This window comes from Monodelphis domestica, chromosome 1, assembly GCF_027887165.1.
Source record: "Monodelphis domestica isolate mMonDom1 chromosome 1, mMonDom1.pri, whole genome shotgun sequence".
NCBI classification, from domain to species: domain Eukaryota; kingdom Metazoa; phylum Chordata; class Mammalia; order Didelphimorphia; family Didelphidae; genus Monodelphis; species Monodelphis domestica.
Window position 1 is genome coordinate 341,333,303 of NC_077227.1, and position 22,894 is coordinate 341,356,196.

General features: G+C 40.3%; 1 protein-coding gene and 1 long non-coding RNA gene across 8 annotated transcripts in view; one reads left to right on the forward strand and one right to left on the reverse strand.

Annotated features, from left to right (window-relative positions):
• Positions 1–22,894, reverse strand: part of FGF1 (fibroblast growth factor 1) — a 167,411-nt gene that overhangs the window by 66,612 nt on the left and 77,905 nt on the right. The window contains exon 1 of one of the 4 annotated variants that reach the window (XM_056821838.1): positions 4,330–4,763. The exons of the other annotated variants lie outside the window; for them this stretch is intronic. The gene's annotated coding sequence lies outside the window, so the exon portion shown is untranslated. Of the gene's footprint in view, positions 1–4,329; positions 4,764–22,894 lie in introns of those variants that run through there. 4 annotated transcript variants of the gene reach the window in all.
• Positions 1–22,894, forward strand: part of LOC130458226 (uncharacterized) — a 124,211-nt gene that overhangs the window by 1,549 nt on the left and 99,768 nt on the right. The window lies entirely within an intron of this gene.

Sequence of the window (22,894 nt, forward strand, 5' to 3'; positions counted from 1 at the left end):
CCTTTGAGATCCCTATCACACCTGTTATTCTGATAGTCTATGATTCTATGGACTGAGTTGTGTAGAGCTGCTTGATTTTGGCTAGGGCTAAGAAACACAAAGGAATTCCAGATTTTGTTACCTCTGCCAGGAAGTGTTAGGTTGGCAGAGAATCACTCATACCCTCTGGTAAAGGAAAGATTGCCTGAATAGACAGAGACAGTGTGTTCTTCTCTCTGGTCTTACCCCACCCTCATCCCACTGCATTAGTCTTAAAGATAGGAATGTAGCTATAGTTGTCTGGCATGAACTGGGGCTAGCATGTCACCAAAAGCTATACTGTTCTGCTCTGTGGGCTGAAATGTTATCTGCTAAAAGATCCATGTTCTTTCTATAGCCTTTCCTAAACTATACAACTGATTTATGTTGGAATAAGTTGCAAAATGGTTGGCAATTTCTGATAAGCAAATCAAAATGCCCTAAAAGTTACTAGCTGGTTTTTAGTTGCAAGGTGACAGAATAATACAATAGACCAAAAGCTGGACTTGGAACCAGAAAGAATTGGGTTCATTTTCTGTCTCAGATGCTTACTTGCTATGTGACTCTGGACAAGTCATTTAGCCCCTGTAAGCCTCAGATTACTATCATAAAATATGAGATGGATGTATTACAATCTGTCTCAGGGAAGGTAGAATTCCTACTCCAACAACATCCCTGACAAATTGTCATGTATTGAAGGAAGTCCTAGAGACATCAAGATCCAGAGGAGGAAATGGTCACTGGGAGCAGCTAGATGTCTAGATAGATAGAGAGCCAGGCTCGGAGTCTGGAAGTCCTGGGTTCAAATTTAACTTCAGACATTTCCTAACCATTACTACTCTTCTGCCTTGGAATACATACATAGCAACACATAGTATTGATTCTGAAACATAAGGGAAGGAGAAGGGAAGGGAAGGGGAAAGGGAAGGGGAAGGGGAAAAGGAAGGGGAAGGGGAAAGGGAAGGGGAAGGGGAAGGGGAAGGGGAAGGAGAAAAGGAAAGGGAAGGGGAAGGGAAGGGAAGAAAGTCCCTGCCCTCAGGAAGATTATATAGGGTAATATGAAACATAAAATTTTCTCAATAATGTTTGTTTGGAGTGTTTGTCCTGCCTGGAATTTATAATAATGTTCTTCTACCATCTGCTTAGGTACTCTATAACTCATCAAAGCCAGAATACTAGCAGAAATAATAATACATGTTTGTAGAATACTTTTTTATTTTCTTCATAATAATCCTGGGAGTAGGTATTGCACATCATTCCCATTTTGTTGTTATTCATATTGTTCAGTTGCATCAACTCTTCATGACTCCAGTTGTTTAGGAGGGGTTTGGGGCAAAGATATAGGAGGGGTTTGCCATTTCTTTCTCTAGCTTCTTTTACAGATGAGGAAACTGAGGCAAACATAGTTCAGTGACTTGCTCAGGGTCACACAGTTAATAAGTGTCTGAAACTAAATTTGAAATCAGGAAGATGAGTCTTCCTGACACCAGGCCCAGCATGTTATCTGCTACAACACATTGCTACCCTATTCCCATTTTATAGATGAGGAAAATCAAGTCTCTGAGAAATGAAATACTGTGGTTCAAACCACCAATAAGCCTCAGTGGCTGGATCTGAACTAAAGTCCTCTAGCATCCTGGCTTCAGACACAGGACTCTTTTAGCAGTACCAGTAGTGCCTCCTGTCCATTTTCCTTGATATGTCATTTCAACAAGCCTAAAAGCAAAGGCGTCCGGAATAACACAAATTCACTATCCTTTGCCTTCCATTCTTTGAATTGGGATCCTTCTATACCAATTCCTAGACCATCATGATACCAGATCTTCCTCTTGCTGCAGGTGGTCATTTTTCCTAAGTGTCCACTGTGTGCAGAGAAGGAAGAAGGAGGGTCCAATCCCTGAAGTCAAGGAATCTATTGTTAAATTTGATCAAAGTGGTTGTTAGGCTGTAGATACCAAGGGCATGAGGGCTATCATCATTGTATAGAATTTTGGCTATCAGATGGCTAAGGCTGATGAGATTATGCCATTCATGCTGCCAACCAGTTCAATCATAGACTTCAGTGATGCTACATGGAATTCATGGCAGCACTTTAACTGATCAGAACTCTTAATGAAGAATCAGACACATATAAGCCTCTGTCACTTTTTTCCATAATATTGTAGCTGGAAGATGGAAAATGAAAACCATTTACTCCATTCTCTTCCCATTTTAAAGATGAGAAAACTGAGGCTGGGAAGGTTAAGTAACTTGCCCAAGCTCTGATAGTAGTAAGTGTAAAAGGCACAATTCAAACCCAAATCTTCTGGTGCCAGGACCAGAATACTTTCCACTATACCAACCTGCCCTTTTCCTTCTTACTTTTATTATGATTAGTCAGGTCTCGTCACACTGACCCTTCCACTCCTGGCATGCTCCCTAGACAGAAGACACCATTCTGCTGAATGTCAGAAATACTTAGCAAGGCCTTAGAGAAAAACAAGTCTTCCCTCTGAGAGGAAAAACAGAGAGATGCCTGATTTGGCACGCTCCAAGGGCCCAGGTTTCTGTCTGAACTTTAAATCCAGTCCAGAGCTTCCCACAGGCTCCTAGCCATCATGAAAATCAGCACACCTCACAAATGTAAATATCCTTTCTGCAGACCAATGTATTAAATCACTGGGGCTTTAAGCTGAATGTGGAGTTATTATGCAGTGTCTCTGGCACTTCCCCTTTCCTTTTACCTTCCTTTACTGATGTTCCTCCAAAAATCTTTTGAATCTGTTATGAAAGTTACAATCTCCAGAACCAGTCCAAGGAGCACATTCCTTTATCTATTTCAACAGACCTTCCAGAACAAGGGGGAGGGTGTTTTGTTTTTTTCCTGCTCTCCCCCTGACCTAGACATTTTTAACTTTTCCAAGTCCAACACTGACCGTTACTTGTCTGCCAGTTCTTTGCAAATGCCTGGGGTTTGTCCCAACACTATATGTCTCGGCTGGTGGGCTGTTTTGGAACCTTCCATAAAGCAAGCCTTGATTCATGCAGCTTTCACTAAAGAAATGTATGAAAAATGAGAGAAGGGGGAAAGAATAAGAGTCTGACCCAAGAGCAAAAGTCATCCACTGACTTCCTTGATCTTTTTATACTCTCCACTAGCCTGACAACTTTTTTAGACAAGTTAGTCGCTTTCCAGGAGAGACTTGTTTTCTTTGAAATGGGCCCTTTAAGACTTCAAATCTTGGGAACTGAATTATCTCTCCCAGAGATTACACTGGGGAAGGACTGAGTGGTACATTGCCTAAAGAATCTTTCCTTGGGATTTGATCCCAGTCTTGACATCTTCCCTTGGGTGACCCAACCCAACATGAATCCACATTAGATCCATTTTCTCATGGTTTCTCTTGACTCCTCTCATACTAGAGCAATTAATCTCTATTCAAGGGAGAATCTGGGTTAAGATCAACAAGATAGGTTGTGGGACTGAGTGAGGGGCTTCCACTTCAACCCATTAGAATTGCCACTAGCCAGCTTTTAAGACTAGGGATAAGGGACTATTCTTCTCCAGAACTTTTTTTTGTTATCTAAAAATGGAATTGAACCAGATGACTATTTTTCTACCAGTTCTAACAAAATTTTGAAAAGTTAGCTAGAGCAAATAAGCGTTTAGTCAAATAGTTATTATTTGTACAGTACTGCTCTAGAAGTTTCAGGGTCCTGTTTCTCACTTTTCATTGTTAGTCTTGCTGTTCAGTCATTTTTCACCTTTGACTATGAGACCATTTGAGGTTTTCTTGGCAACGATACTGGAGTATTTTGCCATTCTCTCCTCCAGATTATTTTACAGATGAGGAAACTGTGCAAAGAGGACTAATGCTCAGGGACACTTGGCTAATAAGTGTCTAAAGCTGGATTTGAACTCAGGAAGATGAATCTTCTTGACATCAGGCCCAGTACTCTAGCCACTGTGCCATCTAGCAGCCCTGCACACAAGAGGGAGTGGAATTATCTGTAACAGAAAACAAATATATACATAAAAAAGTAAGTAACCCCTATTAGACAATCAAGAGTCATATCTCCCACAATGTGTGCAGCTCCCAAATCCCAGAGCTGTCTTTCAGGGGATTGCCTGCCCTCCTGGGAAAAAGTAGATAAGAACTATGTCCCTCTTGGCACCTCCTGTGACTTGCAACCGGAGCAACTGCTAACCTTGCCTTCCCCTAGTGTCAGCTCTGGCTAACCTGTTGTGTTGCCTCTCATCTACATAGTCTCTTCCAAGGGCCCTATGTTCATTCCAAGCTTTGGGGGAAAAAAAAAAAGGACAGAACTCACATTTCGGCTAGACAGATTGTATCCAGGCCCCTCCAGAGGAGTAGCGAGCAGTCCCAGAGTGTGGTTTTGTGTTTAAAGCAGCTGGATACCCAGAAAGAATCTAAAGGCCATCGAGCCATTTCACATGTCAGAACCTATTCCAGGTCTTGAAACTGGGCCATGGAGGCCAGAGGCTTCTACCCAGAGAGCTACATTCCTGCTAAGGCAATGGCATCCTGTGCTAGGCAGGAAACAAATGGGAGATTGGGGAGCTTAGGGTTGTGGCTTTGTAAAGATGGCCCAGTAGGTGTGAGAGCCAAATGGCAGAGAGAGACATGTCCTCTCTAATTACCTGCCCAGAGACCTGAGCCTTTCTGGGGGATCATTTTTGCAGAGTCTCTGTAAAGGAAGTGTAGAAATTGCTTCTTTATTTCATATCATTTCTTTTTAAGGACTTTGGCTATTTTTAGAGACCCCTCTGGCTTGCCAGCTGCCTTTGACTCTGCAAGAAAAGTTGAATGAAGACGACTTTTCCATCTGCATTGTTTTCTTTTTCCTGGTTCTATTGCCACTCTCATACTTCCGTGGCCGTATAGTTGGTATTCCACACACAGGTCTGCTCACAGTTCCCCTTTTAGACAGTTGGCAAGGACGTGCCGGGCTTTACGGGAATGAAAGGGAGAGAGCAAAAGAACGCCAACCAAAGACAACATGAAATGACGGATTATTTTATTTTATTTTATTTTTCTGGGTGAAGGCCTAATTTCTTAATAATGAAAAACTTGGAGGGGAGATAAAATCTGTGTCCAAGAAACTGAGCTGAGAGATCTGCCCATCCCTTAGTGTCTGGGTCCCTTATGGAGAAAACAGATCCTGTTCCTAAGAGGAAACATATTTGAAATCCTATAGCAGTAGCTGGTCCAAGAGTACAGTTCTGAGGAGGACAGAACAAGTTTCATGTCTCAGCCACCCCAACTCAAATCAGCTCTCCACTATTTCAGCAGCTGTCACCACTTCAGGCCTTCTCCTCTAGGCTGACTTTTTCCCAGAATATTGGCATTTTTTTTTAAACTGAAGTTTCACTATCATTTCCATCATCGTTTTGAAACTGAATGAGTTTGTTCAGTGTAGTGGAAAACACATCAAATTTGGAGCCAGAGGACCTGGGTTCAGATCCCAGCTCTGCCACTATTATTTCAGAGATTTTGGAGAAATCACTTAATAACTCTAGGGTTCAGTTTCCTCCTCCTCTGTAAAATGAGGGGCCATACTAAATGACCTTTAAGATTCACTCAAGTTCTAAATCTACGAGCCTATGAACTAAAACCTATTTCTTCCTCAAAGAGCAAAGACCTAGGGCAGCCAGGTAGCACAGTGGACAGAAGGCCAGGCATGGAGTTGGAAGGTCCTCTGTTTAGACACTTCCTAGCTGTGTGACCCTGGGCAAGTCACTTAACCCCTACTGTCTAGCCCCCATTGCTCTTCTGTCTTAGAATTGGTACTAAGACAGAAGATATGGTTTAAAAAAAATAGAGAGCAAACACTCTTGATGTAGACTCTAGGATGCCAACTTCTATCATTCTCTTAAGTCACAGAAGAAAGGGGAAAAGTCAGGATGGTTTCTTTCTCTGCCATCACAATGTCTTCTTGGTCATGATTCAGTGGCACCTACAAAGAATTGACTCAAAAGTCATCCTTCAAGGTCCAAGTGCTTCTTCTGACCTAGGGGAGAGGCATGAAAGTGTGAGCATTTGATTTGATGTTCATATAGAGTCCTGCTAGGTTGGGATGTTGAAAAGGAAGTTGTCTTCCTGATGTCTTGCTGAAATCTATTCCAGGCTCCAGGCCCCTACTGGCTTAGATAATTAAGAGGTGAATATACAAAAGAGTAGTTTAACAAATAAAAATCCATATTTATGAAAAATGTAAATTGTGTGTATTTGCATATGCAGGAATACAGGGTTATACCTATGCTAGGTGATTGCTTTTCTTCCTTCCTTCCTTCCTTCCTTCCTTCCTTCCTTCCTTCCTTCCTTCCTTCCTTCCTTCCTTCCTTCCTTCCTTCCTTCCTTCCTTCCTTCCTTCCTTCCTTCCTTCCTTCTTCCCCTTCCTCTCTTTCTCTCTCTCTCTCTCTCCTTCTTCTTCTTCTTCTTCTTTCTCTCTGTCTTAGAATCAATACTAAATATTGGTTTCAAGGCAAAAGAGCAGTTAATCTACATTAGCAGAGGGAGTTTCTTCACCTAGGAGTTCTGTGTAACAATGATTCTTATCATACTTTAGTTAATCATACTTTAGATTCTTTCCCTTGTTGGAGAAAGAAATGACAAACCTTTCCAATATCTTTGCCAAGAAAATCCATGGACAGCATTAAAATGATAAAAGATATGTCACACCAGAAGTTGAGCCCCTCAAGTTTGAAGGCATCTAACATGCTACAAGGGGAAGAGTCAAAAACAACTACAAGTAGTTCCAGTTCTGACAAAGGAAGGAAGGAACTTAATGGAGTGTCAGATGTTATATTCTTGGGCTCAAAGATCACTGCAGATGAAAACTGTAGCCATAAAATTAAAAGACATTTGTTCCTTGTGTGAAGATTGGATTTGGCTCTCCCCTGATTATAACAATGAAGGTTCTTAGTTCTTCCCTGATTGTGAAGATTTAAATTGTAACTCATGTCTATTTTTAGATTTTAATCTAATAATAATCTTAAAAGTTAAGTATGGAGACCTGCCTATTTTTAGATTTAATCACAAAAAGTATAAACACAGTACTTAAAAGTTAAGTATGAAGATCTGCCCATTTAGATCTAATCACCAAAAGTTCAAATATCCCACTTAATCATGAAGTGGGAGGTCTGTGACCCACATGTGCAATAGTGGGCGACGAATCAGAATCGACTGAGTGCCTTCTGGGCAGTCCTAGAACAGAGTGTCAGCTGTGATTGGTAGACGTGGAATTAGGGGAAGTGTCACAAGAGAAACTGTCTTTAAAAGTGGAGTTCAACTTGGAATTGGAATTCTTGGAGTGGAGTTCAATTTGGACTTCCACTTCTGCTGGATTCAATTCTCCATGCTTTTGAGTTGAGGCTGGAGAAGAGGGACAGAAGAATCTTCTGATTGGACTGACAGATGGTGAGTGAAAAAACTGACTCTTTCCTGGATATCTTCTTTTACCTCTTTCTTATTTATTTATTTATTTGATTTATCTAAATTTGATAATGGTTGGTTAAAGTCTCCCACTAATATGGTTTTACTGTCTATTTCTTCTTTCAATTCTCCTAGTTTCTCCATTAGAAATTTGAGTGCTATATTATTTGGTGCATACATGTTGATATTTCCTCATTATCTAAAGTCCCTTTTAACAAAATATAATTACCTTCCCTATCCCTTTTGATCAGGTCTATTTTTGCTTTGGCTTTATCAGATATCATGATTGCCACTCCTGCCTTCTTTCTGTCAATTGAGGCCCAGAAGGTCTTACTCCATCCTTTAATTCTGACCTTGTGGGTGTCTACCCGCCTCATGTGTGTTTCTTGGAGACAACATATGGTAGGGTTTTGGATTCTAATCCATTCTTCTAGTTGTCTACGTTTTATGGGTGAGTTCATCCCATTCACGTTCAACGTTATGACTGTCACTTGTGGACTCCCTGGCATTTTGATATCCTTCCCTAATTCTAACCTTTCTTCTTTAGCTCTACCTTTTAGTCCAGTGATTTACTTTAAACCAGTCCCCCTTGTACTTCCCTTTCTACCCCCTCCCTTCTTATTCCCTCCCTTATTTTCCCCTGTAGTCTTTTTAAAATTCCCCCCCCCCACCCTCTCCCTCCCTTGTACTGCTTCCCTCCCCACCAGTCTGTTTTTTACCCTTCTACACCCCTATAGGGCACAAATCTCTTCTCTTCCCCAATGGATTGGATTGTTCTTCCCTCTTTGGGTCAGTTTCAAAGTACGTAAGAGTTGAGTATTTCCTATCTCCAACCTCTTTACCCTTCCAGTGTATCAATGTTCTCCCCCCTCCCGCCATGAGCTTCTTTGTGACATATAAATTTACCCCCATTTGTTTCTTTTCCCATTTCTTTTAGTCATAACCTCTTTTCTTTTTTAGCTTTAGTCATGTATATATATATATATACATACACATGTATATGTATTTATGCATGCATATATCTATATACCTATTTATGTCTTGTCCTTTCATCCTATACAGTTTGTCACTGTTCCCTCTGAGTGTAGTTCTTCTAGCTGCTTAGGTGATAGCAACAGTTTTTAAGAGTTGCCAATGACCTCTTTTCTTATAGGGATACATATCATTTTAACTTATTGAGTCTCTTAAAAAAATTTTTGTTGTTGTTGTTGTTTTTCTCCTCTTTTTTAATTACCTTTTGATGATTCTCTTGAGTTCTGTGGTTGGACTTCAGATTTTCTGTTCAGGTCTGGTCTTTTATTTATGAATGCTTGGAACTCTTCTGTTGTGTTAAATGACCATACTTTCCCCTGTAAGAATATAGTCAGTTTTGATGGGTATTTTATTCTTGGCTGTAGGCCTAGTTCCCTTGCTTTCCAGAATATTGTATTCCATGCCTTTCAGTCCTTCAGTGTGGATGCAGACAGATCCTATGTTATCCTCACTGTGTTTACATGGTATCTGAATGGCTTCTTCTTGGCAGCTTATAATACCTGTTCTTTCATCTGATTGTTTTTGAATTTGGCTATAACATTTCTCGGTGTTGTCAGTTGGGGATTAAATACAGAGGGTGATCTGTGGATTCTTTCAATCTCCACTTTCCCCTCTTGTTCAAGTCCTTGGGACAGTTTTCCTGGATAATTTCCTCTAGTATTATGTCCAGGCTTTTTCTTTTGTCGTGGTCTTCTGGTTGTCCAATTATTCTTAAATTGTCTCTTCTTGAATGATTTTCTAAATCGTCTGTTTTGTGAATGAGATGCTTCACATTTTCCTCAATCTTTTCATTCTTTTTGTTTTGTTTTATAGTGTCCTGCTGCCTTGTGAGGTCACTTGATTCTAGTTGTTTTACTCTAGTTCTTAAAGACTGGATTTCATCTCTGGCTTTTTGGTCATCTTTTTCCTTCTGGTCTGATTTTCTTTGAAGATCGTCTTTAATCCTCTTTATCTTGTCTTTCATCTCCTTTGCCTCATCTTTCATCTCCTTTGCCTCATTTTCCAGCTGGATGATTTTGGCTTTCAGGACACTATTTTCTTGTTTTAGTTCAAGTGCCTCTGTTTCCAAATGACTTATCTTAATTTTTAAGTTCTTTTCCCAATTGTCTTCAGCCTCTCTTAGTTGTGTTTTGAGTTCTTCCACAGCCTGTATCCAATTCACTGGGATTTCTGGTTTATCGTTTGCTGATCTCTCCCCCTCTGTTCTATTTGGTGAGTAGTAGCTGTCTATTGTAGTTTCTTTCTTCTGTTTCTGTTGTTTATTCAAATTCACCCCTTCTTTCCTCCCTGTATTTGTCTGTGCTCTTGTTCCTCTCATTTTTTTGTTTTTTGGGGACTTCTATCAGTCTCCCCTCTTGGAGCTTTAACAGAGGATCTCTTGGTGTAATCTCTGGGGGATGGTTGTTGGGGGTTTGAGCTTTCCTGTCCTCTGGAGGCTTTTGATTGGCTTAAAGTCCAGCAGTCGATGAGGATGGATGGGGAGCCTGGGCTTCCCTGTGTTCTGGAGACTTTTGATGGGATTGAGTTCAGCTTAGTTGGGCTGGGTTTACTCTGAGTTTTAAACTTCCTGGATGGCTGGAGCAGATATGGAGGATCTCCAAAGCTCTGGCCAGGCTGCCAGGTCTATGCTCCTTCTAGGCTGCCATCTTGACTTTGCCTCTTGGTTTCTGTTTTTTCAGAAGACCCTGATCTCTAAGGGGGGAGGGGTCGTGGCTTGCCTGGGCTCTGAGGGCTCCTGATGAGATTAGGTTCACCTGGTTTGGGCCGAATGAGCCCTGATGCAATAAGCCTCCTCCTCCACAATCTGTGTTGAATGCCTGGAGACTGGCCCCAGGTTGTTTTCAAGATAAGCCCTTCACTAGCCCTGAGGTTTTTGTTCTTTCAGAAGCTCTGAGGGCTCCTGATGGGATTAGGTTCAGGTGGTGTGGGTCGAATGATCCCGGAGCCAAAAAAAGGAAGAACAAAAAAAGCAGTAACCTCCTCTTCCACAGTCTGTGCTGAATGCCCGGAAACTGGCCTGGGTTACTTTCAAGGTAAGCTCTTCGGAGCAACCCCTTTGCCAGCCCTGAGTTTTCTGTCCTTTCAGTAGCTCTGAGGGCTCCTGATGGGATTGGGTTCAGCTGGTGCCCTAAAGCTGGGACCTCCCTTGAGACTCAGATGGAAGGACCCAGCCAGGGGGCTACTGGCTTCCCCTTCTCTCTATGTTTCCCTGCCATCTGTGTTGGGCGCCCCAGAGACTGACTCAGGTTGCTTTCAAGGTGAGTCCTCAGAGCCCTGAGGTTCCCGCTGCTGCCGTGGGCTCAGCACTCTGGGTTGGGGGGTATGGGTCCTGGGACTTTCTTCCTGTCTACCCCTTAGATCCGAGTGATCTAGGGTTCTGGCTTTTGGGGTGCAGTACCTTTTGATCCAGGTCCAGGAGGAGGTTTCCCCAGGTCTATCCTGTTGTTCAGCTTGAATTTCAGTGGCCTAGGAGCACTCTGTTTGCGGTCGGTAAGGAAGGGTTATCAAGGTCTGAACTTATGCTGCTTCTACGCCGCCATCTTGACCGGAACTCCTGGATATCTTCTGAAGAGACTAGCCTCAGGAGAGACTTCCCCAGGTCCTCAGCTTTGCAGAGGCCAGCTAAGGACCAACTCTCCTGGTCCTGGTTTTGAGGTAGGGGCCAGGAGTAAATTACTTAGTGTTTAGGCTTCCCTTATCCTCTCTCTGATTTCTTACTTCACTTTTTCTACATTTTGTAATGAAACTAAATAAAATCTCTTTGGAATTCATCAAATTCCTGGTGACCAAAATCTTAAATAATAAAGTCCAACCCTTTAAAAATTAACCCCTTTCCCCCCTTACACTTGAAAGGAAAGCTATGTCAAATCTGGACTAAAAATCAGAGATATCACCTTGTCAACAAAGGTCCACATAGTCAAAGCTTGGTTTTTCCAGTAGCAATATATGGCTATGAGAGTTAGACTATAAAGAAAGCCAAATGCCACAAAATTGATGTCTTTGAATTGTGGTGCTAAAGAAGACTTTTGAGTGTGCATGAATGGACTGTGATGAACTAGCAACATGAGAGACCTGAGGCACGGAGACCAATTAAAAAGCTATTGCAATAATCTAGAAGAGGGGTGAAGGGGGCCTGAATTAGAGTAATATCTGTGTGAGTAGAGAGAAGGGATGAGATATGAGAGATGTGAAGATAGAAATGGAAAGATTTGGCACATGATTAGCTATGTGGAGTAAGAGAGAGGGAAGAACCAAGAGAATGCCAAGTTCTATAATCTCGATGGCAAACCATTGGTGAAGAATGAGGAATACCTTTGCAGATGTAGTCAGTGTGTTTATTTGTTTAATTAACAGCACTTTGTTAGAAGGGCAGGTTCTAGTACAGATTGTAATGTATATTTTTAAAGCAGTAATAGAACAGGAAAGAAAAAAGGAAGGAAGGAAGGATGGAAAGAAGGAAGGGAGGGAGGCCTAGAGTTCCTTTGCATCCCCAAAGTCTTAACTCAGCTGCAATAAATTCTATCTGTTCTGGAAGATATACCACATTTGCCCAGATTTCCTTTATAGAATAAAGTATCCCTTGTCCTCCCCTCACCCCAAAGAAAACTTGTTTAGGAAGAAAGAGGAATAATTATTGATTCTATTTTATCAGGTTTCAGTGCACTAATGCCAGCTTCCTCCTAAGAGCCTCCTATAGAATTCCTAGTAACCACAGGAAATAAACACACTGACCACTTTAAGTGCTCTTATAAACTAGGCTTGAATTTATCTCCTTCCTGTGGAAGGGCCTCCTGACTCTCAGACAATTGTTTGCAAGTGAATCTCATGCATTCTTCAGGGCTCTTCTTTTCTTCTCTCATTCACCGGGCAGACCTTGATTGGGCACACTCAGAGCATAGCACTTGGAAATGTTTTCCCCATTCTGCCTACCTTCTATACCAGTTCATTTCTCTCTCCTTTTCACAAGCTTAGGGTGCAAATAGAGACAGGAAATGGAATGATATATTAACTTTTTGTTTGAGAGAGCAGACATTTATTGTCTATGAGATGCCAGGCACTGTGCTCCTAATCAAACATCTTTATCCACCTCAGTGACTAAAAGGGTTATCTAGATCTATAATCTATATGGACAATGAGGTGGTACAATAATAGATAGAGTGCCAGGTCTGGAGTAAAAAAGATTCACTTTTATAAGTTCAAATCTGTCCTCAAACACTTGCAAGTCACTTAACCTTATTGGCCTCAGTTTCTTCCTCTATAAAATGTGGGGGGAGAAGGAAATGATAAACCACTCCAGTATCTTTGCCAAGAAAACATCCAAATGGTATCATAAAGGGTCAGACAAAACTGAAACAAATGAATAACAACATAATCTATATCTATGTCAATATTTACCTGCAAAGAATTCACCAAGCCCTTGATCTGAATTATTCTCTTGCAATTATCCATACCATGCCAGTTAATGCTTCTTGTATACTGTCTTGCATTGCTTCCAATGTTTCATGGGTCCATACTCCAGAAGGACCATGGTCACATCTTATATTTTTTGTATCTCTTCAATGCACCTAGTAGATTGGTACATGGCAAATGTTTAATGAATTCAATGTTGATTAAGTTGAAATGCAAATGTGATGGATCAATTTCTTCAAAGTGGATTTGGATAGTCTCTTAAAGACCTTTGAGGAAGTCCTGGGTTCAAATATGACCTTAGACACTTCTTAGCTGTGTGACCCTGGACAAGTCACTTAACCCCCCATTGCCTAGCCCTTACAGTTCTTCTGCCTTGGAACCAATCAATAGTAAGATGGAAGGTAAGGGTTTAAAAATAAATAAGTAAAAGTCTCTTGAGTGTTGTATTGGGTCAAGTTTTCATTTCTAGCACAGTTTGAGAAGAGTTAGCTGGGTTGCTACCTGCACCAAAGAAAGGAATTCCCACATTGATGAGATCAAAGATCCACTGAAGTGTCACTAAATAATCCTTCCATGCTGTTTTTCTCAATAAAAGGATAAAAATGAATGAGAGCTATGAAGGCTACTGGAACCTACAGAAACCACTTGAGTCCTACAAAAAAAAATATCTTAAATTTCTGAATCACTCAGTGTATTAATATAATCTAACTTTCACTGTAGGGCAACATTTGGAGTAGAGTCCAAGGCTGATATCATTGTATTGATTCAGTGGAAAGGGAGAGAGTATCTAAAGTCTCAGAAATGTTCAACTTAGTGGCGTCTGGAGAAAGGAAATTAAATTACTTTTTAAAATTTGAAATGACTACTTTTTTATTTTAGCGGTTCTTTCCCACTCTCCATTCCCCTTCTCCTCATTTCCTTTTTGATTTAAAGGTCTAATCTTCAAGGTGGAGTGGAGTTTAATAAGAAGGCTTCAGAACTGCTACTTATGTACGGATCATAAAAAGCCTTCCTTAATTGGTTTCATAGTCACCTCATAAAATGGGGCCCTGCTCCCCTCACCTGAACCTGCTCAGCAGACATAGCCACATTTGTGGAATTTAACTGGTAATTTTTTTTAACAGTGTGCTGTGGAGCTCCAGATAGCTGAGTGTAGACTTGAAGAATATGAATATTTAATATCAGAGTAGACCTCTGACTCATGAGGTAGATAGAAGATAGTGTCCAGAACAAAGGAAGTGATAGCCCTGTTGTTCTCTATCCAAGTCACATTTGAGGAAGGACTTTGACAAGCTGGAGTGTATCCAAAGAAGGCTAATAGAGATAATGAGGAAACATGACAACTTGACCAAGATTTGTTGACAGCACTGGGGAGAGCAGATTGGAAAAGAGAAAAATGAGGACGCCATAACTGTCTCCAAATATTCCCAAGGTCATCCTGTGGGAAAGGAGTTAGATTTGTTCTACTTGACCTTAAAGGGCAGGATTAGGACCAATGGGTAGAAGCTGCAAGGAGACAGACTTGGCTTATCATTTAAGAAAAACTTCCCAATGGTTAGAGCTGTCTAAAAGTAGAATAGACTTCCTTGGGAGGGAGCAAATTTCCCATCACTCATCAAAGAGGATGAGGGTGGGCCAAGTTGCAACTAGTTGGCCATTATGGGAGAAAATCCTGCTCTTTGGCCTAAATTACTTCAGAGGCCCTTTGAAACTTTAAGATTCCGGGCAGTTAGATAGCACAGTGGATAGAACAGCAGGACTGGAGTCTGGGGAGACCTGGATTCAAATCTGGTCTCAGATATCTCTTAGCTCTGTGACCCTGGGCAAGCCATCTCACCCTAACTTCTTAGTTCTTACTACCCTATTGCCTGGCAATCAATACTTCATGTAGATTTCAAAACTGAGGCTAAGGAATTTTGTAAAAATAGAAAATTTGCCATAAAATCCTACCTTTGTCCAAGTCCTAGGGCCAGCAGAGTCTGCTTTTTAGGCCTCAACGTTGCTACTCATAAAAATCAGAGGTTCAGAACTAAAGGAGTAGAAGGAACTTCAGAGACCCCTCATTTTATAAATGAGGATCTCATTTCTAGAAAGGATTAAAAAAGTTGCCCAAGGTCACTTTGTTGTTGTTGTTTAGTCATTCAATCATGCCCAGCTCTCTGTGTCCCCATGGATCATAGCATGCTAGTACTGTCCTTGGGGTTTTCTTGGCAAAGATACTGGAGTGGTTTGCCATTTCTTTCTCCAGCCCATTTTACAGAGGAGGAAACTGAGGCCAATAGTTGTGACTTTCCCAGGATCACCCAGATAGGAAACCTCTGAGGCCATTTTTGAACCCAGGACCTCCCATCTTCAGGCCTGGCTCTATATCCACTGAGCCACCCAACTGCCCCTAGCCATCTCATTTTATAGATATGGGAAAAAAGGTCCTGACTTGCTCCTGATCATTTAGCTGCTAAGTTGCAAATCTGGACTTTCATATATGTCTCCTAATCCCTTTACTACCCGTACCATTGACTAGTTTCACAGTTCCAGGAAACTTCCAACTTTCTTATTTTGTTATCTTTTAATTGATATAATATGGAGCTGCTGAAAAGGGCTCAGAGAGAAAGCAGAGCCTGAAGTTCCTTCCATCCCAATCCCCCAGAAATAGTTACAAATCTACTTGACTTGTTTTCGTTAAAGGCAGTAGCCCTGGGGATACTGCCCAGTTTGATATGTTTATTTTCCCCCCCTTTCTTTCCATTACTCATATTTCCTTTACTGAATTATTGTTTGTCTCTAACAGGGGTTGGGAGGAAGAAAATAAACCATCTTGTGAGCAGGGATAAGTAGAATCTCTGCTTCTTTCTCACTGCGTTTGCTACACCCTAGGGCTGAAACAGGAGGGCTCAGTGTCTGAGCTGCTGGAAGCTGGAGTAAGGCAATCAGCAAACACTAGAAACCTTTCCCTCAGAGCTCTCTGCTTGTCACAGCGACACCTGGTGGAGAACACAAGTTTCATTGACTCCATTAAGAAATGAGCAGCTGAGGATCCAAGAGAAAGGGATCAGGTGTCGCCATGATTGACTGTCCCATTGTGCCCTATGCAGACAGAACCATAAGAGCCAAGAAGACCTTTAGAGTCATCTTGTTGGGGAATGTAATGGGATTCCATTGTATTCCAAGATCACCCCCCAGCTTCCTGTTGTTCCTGACTTTACAAGTGTCTCTGTACTCAACATCTGTAAAAAATATATACGAATTTTCTATGGAGAATCAATGAATCAAAAATTCCCCAAATGTGCCATCTCCTGGGGAAAATCATAATTCCTAAGTATCCCTGGCCTGTCCATCCATGTGGCCCCTCAGTGGAGAAAGAGTCATAACCAGATGGAGAAAAGGAAACGTAGATGGAACCTTCATGAAAAAAAGTGGGAAAAGACATAGGTTATGATACAGGAGGAAGAACTAGTGTATTTAATTTAGCTTCCCAGCCAAATTTTCTTGGCTATCCTGCATTAACTGCTCTCTTTGTATGTGAGAGAGAAATATTTAACAAGGACACAACCCTGGGAAATGGGCTAAACTGGAGATAAAATGGAATCAGTGGGTTGGAGTCATAGCTCTGGGCTTATAGGAGATAAACTGAATGTTGATGTCTTCTCAATAACAACTCAATAATAATTTGTGCTCTCACTCATGGTTTCCCCTGGGAACATCCGTGTTTGGTTTTACCTTTCCCTAAAAGGGTCTTCAGTACCGTATTAGGAATGACAAAACACTGAATATAGATAGGACGACTTTTTGTTGATAGAAAACACAGAAAATCATACCCACATCCATTAACAAAACATTTGGTGGTTTCCACCTCTCTCAGGGACTTTTATGGTTGCTCCAACTTATAGTGCCATCTGAGGTTGAAGTCCTATTATCATTTGGGGAAAGAATTGGAAATTGGTAGAGTTAAGAAACCCTCCCTTTACTTGGGACTCTTACAGTTTACATGAATCATAGTACCATCAAAAGTATGATTTAGGTTTGTTCTCCCACACCGAGATGTACTCTATGCCAATCCTTCTTCCCTTTGGGAAATGGAGCTATTATGACCCAAGGATCTTTCTCTAGGTCTGAGTATTTCTGTCTCTTTTCCTACTTTTTCTGAATGAGAAGCGATCTCTTTTTCTATATCTCTACTTGGCTATGATTCTTTCTTTCCCAGGAAGCCACAAGGACACACTGGTCAAGGAAGCTTAGATATCATAATTGTTCATTGGAGATAATGCATCTTGGAATATTTAAGATTCCTTGATCCTCTATCATCACTTGTGACAAATAATAAGGAGTCAAAATTCCCTGTCAAAATATGGGATGAAACATCAAGAACTGCGACTTTTATCTTCAGTTTTGTCCTGGACTCATTAGCTTACTTTGAATAAATCACCTTTTCTTCTCTGGACTTGTTACTTTTTCTTTGAGGATGAACACATTGTCTCTTTGAAGTTGGAGATCTAATATTTCTATCCCCATCCCCAATTTAAATCAATGATTTCTGAGATGCTTTACTTGGGATCTCACAAAAAAGAATGGAGATGGAGTTAGAGCTCATTACGTCTGATGCCTGACCAGTTTTTCTTGGCTCTTGATCTCTATCCATTTTCTTTCATATCCTAGAATTAATGCCAATAGGTATGTGGGAGAGGGATTTTTTAAAAGTAACTTACATCTTTTTTTAATGTGTTACTATTTTCAAAATAGTTTTGCAAATATTATTTCATTTGGTCTTTACAACAACCATTTTAGAGGTGAGAAACCAAAGTTCAGGGAAGTTGTCATATGCCCAGGGTCACATAGCTCGTTAACGAAACAGTCAGGATTAAAACTCAGGTTTCCTAATCCAAGAGGGCTTTCCTAAAAGGCAGTTAGGTAGCACAGTGGATAGTGTTGGGTCTGAAGTCAGGAAGACTCGTCTTCCTGAACAAGTCACTTAATCCTGTTTTCCTCAGTTTCCTCACCCATAAAAAAAGCTGGAAAAGAAAATGGCAAATCCCTGCAATTTCTCTGCCAAACAAACAAACAAACAAACAAACCCTGAATAGGGTCATGAGTAAAATAACTCAACAACAACATTTTAGGTCAATGTCCTCCCATGCTGTTCCACAGCCATAATGGATATAGTACCAAGGTCCCTTAACATCGAGAACAATTTGACAAAAGAGAGAAGAAAAGGGAGAATGCTATGAAATTCCATTATAAAGGAGGTGCCAGATGAAAAAGGAAACACTGTAATTAATGTCATAGTAATACGAACACCATATATGAAGATGGTAAAGACCTATTAAATCACAGGAGGAGGGGGACATGCAGATAGTGACAGTAACCAATGAGCATCCATGAGTGTAGACCCTGATTCCAAGGGAATACCCTCATCCCTGGCATTTATTTAGCTTTATCTGACCTATCCAGTCAGATAGTCAGAGTTGCACATTTATAAGTATTCTTAACTCCCCTTTTTCTAGCTCTGTAGGAAATCCCACAGCCCCTAACTTCTATGGGTCATCCAGTGGTCAGGCTGTATCTAAGTAATGATGGTTTCCTGGGAGCAATTACTTTTGCATCTTGGTTTTGCCAAAGCAGACAAAGAAGGACATAGGGGTGACAGCAAAATGAAATGCATGTTGCATGAATATTTCTGAATGGTTTGCATATTATTTTTCTAAACCTCTTAATTAGATCAACAGAGTATGAAATTTTGTCTCTATCCCTTGAAATCTAGGACCTGACTAGCACATTCATTTTATAGAGTAAGTGTATTCCTTATACATATAAATCAAATTGAGTCCTATTTTCACATGTACTAGAGATACCTATTCAAAGGAATCTTATTGTAAGACTCTTTACAAGATTCTGGCAAATCTAGCTTTTCAGGTATACAGTTGGCAAAAATGGGGTAAGCCTACATGTCATTATCCTTTGGGGAACATGATTTTATCAAACCTGTGACACAGCGGGCTGCTTTAGAGTAAGATTTTACAATCTCCAATCTTCTTCCCCTGGCTTATTCCTTGTGTTCATTTCTCCTGATCCCTATTTCCTACCACTCATGAGGACAGAATTTTTTCTTATTACTCTACAGCTGTATCATGCCTGGTCCCAATCAAGCTAGATAGATGAAATTGGGTAATATTTTAAGAATCTGAAATGCCATTCAGCATTTGCTCCTTTCAGGTAACAATTAAAGAAGACCCTGTAGATTTTAGATGAAGCTAAAAAATCAGAAACCGGCTATAAAATAGGGGAAAAAACATAGATCTTTCACAGCTCTCTGGCTGTACCCAGCAGAAAGAACAGCTTGAATGATCTCTGATAGATTTGATTTGTCCTGACATGCATTTGACTTCAGGAAAACAGCTGTGAAAGAGATGGGAGGGGTACGGGGTAAAGGCCCCAGAAACAAAAAGGTTACATGAAGACAAGGGAGGAAACTTGAAGGGAAGAGCCAGGTGTTTTAATTCCCTCTTTGCTGTAACTTATTAACTCAACTCAAGTTCATTTTCTTTGTCCCCTTGGACTGGGGTAAAGTTCTGAACATGGCCGGGGGGGATATTTTTGTGAGGCCTTTTTGGGGTCAGAAAACACACATGCAAGGAACTTTGGCTGCATCAGCATATCCAGCTGTATTATGTGAGGACTTTGACTGCTGCTGGCTCCCAACACAAAACAGATGTCTGGGGCCTTGTGCATGGAGGGAACACCCTGGGATCCTGCACTGGTGGGGCTTTGTCTTGCTTCTTTGGAAGACAGGGAGATACATTCACCTAATGATATGAAGCGTCCACAATGGAAAGAACAAAAGACCTCAAGCTCTGAGGCCGAGTAGTATAAGCTTTGTCACATCTAAAAAGCAATTTTAAAAAGCCAATCTATATAATGATTGGGAGTTCTCAGAATTTCTGAGTGTTCCTGGACTTCTGGATCTGTGAAGGAAATAAAATTTAAAAGGATCGTGTTCATTCTAGAACCACAGAATTTCATAGTTGGAAGGGTGCTCAATCTATGCCCTCCACCTGCATCTTGAATCTGATCTCCAGTATCCCTGATCACTGGCCATGTATGTACCCTTTTAATTAAATTTTGGAGGCCATATGGTACGACTGAAGAAACTGCATTTGCAAGCAGTACACCTGGCATGGAATCCCACCTGGGCCACTGTTCTATCTGTACAACCTCAGGCAAACCAATTAACTTTGCTGGACCTCAGTTTCTTTTTTCTTTTTTTTTTAACCCTTTACCTTCCATCTTAGAATCAATACTGTGTATTGATTGTAAGGCAGAAGAGTAGTAAGGGCTAGGCAATAGGGGTTAAGTACTTGCCTAGGGTCACACAACTGGAAAGTGTCTGAGATCAAATTTGAACCCAGGACCTCCCATCTCTAGGTCAGGCTCTCAATACACTGAGCTGCCCCCTGGACCTCAATTTCTTTAGCTGTAAAATGAAAGGGTTTGGTTGGATTGAGTTAATTGAATATTTACCCCATCAGTGCATAAAATAAAGTACTTTTTGGCAAATATTTTTCTTCAATTCAGTACTTCTAGGAATAATGATTATTTATAAGCTATTACCCTAAACAGCCTTATGGCTGTTTAGAAAATATTAATTAATGATTTCTGAAAAGTATCATCTTAAGTCACTTTTTAAAAGGAAAATAAATTAAACTTGTTTTAAATTCTGAGTAATACAGTGATAATTAAGCTATTTCCATCTTCTCTTGGATATTTAAATTTATCAAATTGTGCTTTAAGCTGTCTTGTGAAATTATAATAGAATTTCTATTGCAAAATCCAAATTGATTTCATAAATGTTTATTTACACATCACATATGTTACTCAGCTTTTGAACTATATATGCCTTTATTTTATTATTGTTGTTATTCAGTTGTTTTTCAACCATGTCAACTCTTCATGACTCCATTTAGGGTTTTCTTGGCAGATACAAGAGTGATTTGCCATTTCCTTCTCCAGCTCATTTTACAGATAAGAAAACTGAGGCCAAAAGGGGTAAGTGATTTGCCCACAGTCAAAAGCTAGTAAGTTTCTAAGGCCAGATGTGAACTGAGGAAGATTAGTCTTCCTGACTCCAGGATTGGCATTCTAACTATTGCACCAACTAGCTGCCCATGTACTTATTTATTCTTTCAATTTTTCATTTAGCAAAAATTTTATCATTAATAAAATAAAATAAAACGAAGGGGTTGGAGTAGATAACCTTTAAGATCCCTTCTAGCTCTAAATTAAGATCCCATAAATACATTCGATAACAGGGAACTCACTATCTCTAGAAGCAGCCATTGGCATTTTGGGACAATCATAACAAGGTTTTTTTGTTTTGTTTTTAAATTTTTTTTTACCTTTTGGCTTAGAATCAATGCTAAGTATTGGTTCTAAAGCAGAAGAAGGCGAAGGGTTCGGCAATTAGGGTTAAGTGACTTGCCCAGGGTCATACAGCCAGGGAGTGTCCAAGGTCAGATTTGAACCCCAGGCCTGGCTCTCTATCTGCTGAACCACCTCACTGTTCCAACAATCATAATTGTTAGGAAAAAAATTTTTTATGTTAAGTCAAAATCTGCCTTCCTATAACATTCATAATAATCATAATCACAATATACATTCATGTAGCACTTCAAAGTTGTCCAAGTGCTTTACAAAGTATTATAATTTCCCTCCACTAATCCTATTTCTGCTCTCCAGGGCCAAGCAGAACAAGAGGAAGCACTCTAAAGCCCACTAACTTTAAAGTTATGCATAGCTTTAAAGCTTACAGGGATAGCCTTTTGCTGTACAAGGCAGTACAAGGATTTGTTTCTGTTTTCCAGATGAGGACTCAAAAATTCAGAAAAAGAAGTGACTCATCCAAAGTTACATGGTTAGTAAGTGGTAGAGGTAGAATGTGGATCCAGTCTATTGGATCTTAGCCCAGAACTCTTCCCTCTTCACCCTGATGGGCTGCACGGAACCAAAGAAGGGGCAAAAGGTACAGACTAGAATTATGGATAGAGCTCAGCCCAGAAATGGTTTTGTTATTTAATATCTGTTCTATTATTGGTTGTGATGGAACCTGTGGACTCTAGAAAATCTACTATGTGATTTTTTCTTTTCCTCTTTTTTTTTAAGCAAACAAATAAATAAATGTGGTTCTAGAAAGAAGCTCTTCCTTTACAACCTTACTTTTTTCCCTTTCTACTTCCAGAAAGCTCTTGGCCATGCTAGGCTATGAGTACTTAATAAATATTTGCTGACTGCTTGTGTAGCCTGTGTTTCAATGGTTATAAAAGATACCATTATACTTATCTCTCTTCCATGAATGGATTCACAAGCATTTTCTAGAGGCATCACCACAGCACTTAGGAGTAACTGGTGCACAGTTTCAGAGCTGGAAGGAAATCTGATGAAAGGTCAGCTGGTCCAGTGCTATCAAACTCAACTAGAAATGGAGGCTATTAATCTATTCATAACAATCTTTGTACATTGACTTAGGTTAAAATGTACTATTATCCATGTTTTACTGTATTTTTATTTATTTTGTTAAATATTTCCCAATTTCATAGTAATCTGGTTTCAGCCATATCCTAGAATGTTGTAGACCACATGTGGTAATGTGCTTGACACCTCTGATCTATTCCTAACTCTTCATTTTGCAGACGAGGAACTGAAACCCAAAGAGGTTAAATGATTTGTCCAAAGACACACAGATGCTATCTAGCCACCAACTCTTCATGCATTAAATCACTCGAACTTATTTCATATTATCAACTACCTACTGGATATTTCCTGTTGTATATCCAATAACAGTATGTCCCAAATATAAATTATTATATTCCTTCCCCAAAAAAACCACTCTCCTCTTCTCCAAACTGATTAATTTTTATTGGAAGCACCACCTTCGATTTAGCTACTCTAATCAAGACAATGATCCAAGACAATTCCAAAGGACCCAGGATGAAAAATGCTATCCACCTCCA